Source organism: Lytechinus pictus, chromosome 5 (genome assembly GCF_037042905.1).
Source record: "Lytechinus pictus isolate F3 Inbred chromosome 5, Lp3.0, whole genome shotgun sequence".
NCBI classification, from domain to species: Eukaryota; Metazoa; Echinodermata; class Echinoidea; order Temnopleuroida; family Toxopneustidae; genus Lytechinus; species Lytechinus pictus.
Window position 1 is genome coordinate 21911869 of NC_087249.1, and position 2547 is coordinate 21914415.

Below are 2547 nucleotides of genomic sequence, written 5' to 3' on the forward strand. Positions count from 1 at the left end.
TGGCAGAATATAGATCCTTTTCCCTCTCCTCATTCTCCTTCTATAGCTCCCTTCTCCTCCCCTTCCTCCTTCGATCTTCTTCTCCATCGAGATCAGGCGGGCCATAAAAAGATTAGCCTCTACGATTGATTTGATCAACCTCAACTTTCTGGAAATCCATGTCATTTTTGTCTCGCCTGCATAGCATTGTTAGACTATATAGGCGCCGCTTTTCCGACGGCGGTGGCGGCGGCGACGGCGTCATCAACACTGAAATCTTAACCAAGCTAGTTTTTGAAAAGTCATCACTTAGAAAGTATGTGGACCTAGTTCATGATCGAAACTTAAACATAAGCGTAATAATGAAGATCCTGCCTGAGTTTCAGGTCACATTACCAAGGTCAAATGTCACTTATAAGGGTCAATGAACTTTGGCCATGTGGGGGGAATTTGTGGAATTAGTAACTTTACAATTTTATGGATCTATATAGTTCGTGAAACTTAGACATAAGAGCAGTTATGTATCCCTGAACATCTTGTGCATGTTTCAGGTCACATGACCAAGGTCAAAGGGCATTTAGGGTCAACGAACTTTGATAATATTGGGGGTATGAAATTGTCATCATAACTTTAAAAGTTTATGGACTTATAAGAGTAGCCATGTATTCACGAACATCATCCTGTGCCGCATTTCAGGTCACATGACCAATTAAGATCAAAGGTCATTTATGGTCAATGAACTTTGGCCATGTTCGGGGTATTTGTTATGAATTCGCGTGGTAACTTAGAAAGGTTATGGATCTACACATATGTAGTTCATGAAACATACAGACATAAGGGCAATCAATTGTTTTGCACCCCGGTTTTTTTGCATCTTACTTCGATATGGTCAAATGTCATCATTTTTGGTCAATTGGCAATTTGGTCAATTGTTTTCTTTTGTGAATACTTATTCAATATATCTGTTTTCAAGTCAGCACTGCTGCAGTGCTGCTAATGCTTTATCGAATCGTGTATTCAGCTATAATAGGCGCCCGGGGCTGCAGAGGTGTACCACGTACTCAGTACGTGGTACACCTCTGCAGCCTCTGCGGTTTACAGGAAATTTGCACAATGTTTTGTAAGCAAACTTTAGCACATACATGCACTGAATTTCCAAAAAAAAACAAAAAAACTATGAATTTATGAATGGACATCATATCTAGAAATGTGTTGAACAAACATGCTGGCTTGCGGCATTATAGTTGTGGCCCGGAGTTGTTTGTTTTGTACAATGTTAAAAAAATTATCCTTAAAATAAATTAAAGAAGTCCCTGCAGCAGAGTCCCGAGAACACCTGTAATCTTACCAGATTGCGTAATCTTACATTATATCATATAAAATTACAGGAAATTGGTATTTGGTTATGGAACCTTACAAATTTCCTTAAATAAAACACCATTATCGCCTTTTTAAACAGAGCTGTTCTGTTAAATTGCAGAAAAATTCCTGTTTTATGAATTTACAGAATGATTCTGTTAATGCTTTCTGCAAAATTTTCTTTTTTTCTGTAAAATCAGGTTTTTTCAACAGTGTATAGTAGTCTTTATTATTAATTTGAATAACATTCATACGTACATGATCAAGAAAATATAAACAATTAATGATAATTGCAGCTGTAAAAACACAAATAAAATTACACTGTAATAATATATAGCAGACAATTTAAATTGTTTCGGAACAATGACATAATCCGAAATCATGCAAAAATAACATTTTAACAAGTCATATATGCAGCTAAAGCAATAAAAAACATAAATAACGTAACAGCTATATATACGCAAACTGAAAGAATTAATGTATGATGATTCTCCCGCGCCCCAAAGAGCACCCCCCCCCCCTCATCAGACCCCGAAGCTAAATAAACTAACATAACCAACACCAACAAACAGGAGAAATAGACAGAAAAACACCATACACATAAAGGGGAGTAAGAGAGAGCGAGAGAGAGAAAAAAACAAGCAAACAAAAGACATGTAGGGACAATTAACACAAAGAAAAAACAACAACAAACAAATCGACTCCATGATCGACTCCATGCGGGGCAGACGATCGAGGGGCACCCCTCCCTTCCCCATCCTTTTTATTTTGGTTATTGTTTAAAACCTTTGAATATTCCCATTTTTATAGTGTCGCGTTAACGTATTTCGCTCTAATGCAATTTTTTTTCTTCTTTGCTAATAAATAACTTTTATCTCTTCAGGAGATGGTGATTACCGACCCTTCCCCCTCCCTTGATATATTAAATTTTGATTAGCAAAATGATATGATAAAGTAATTGTAAGTTTTCAGTTGTTTCCTCGAGACCAATATGGATTTCCATCCAGCTAAGTTTTTTGAGAATGGGAAGGCTGAACAATAAAACTGATCCGTTCCCACAAATCTCCTTCTTTTTCACATTAAAAAATAAATGCTTGTATAGGTTTCTTCGTGTTTAATTGCTAAGAACATTTATCACTTGCTATAAAATGAAACCTGTATAAGTGATGATTCAGAAAGATGATATTGTATAACATTTTAAATTGAAAT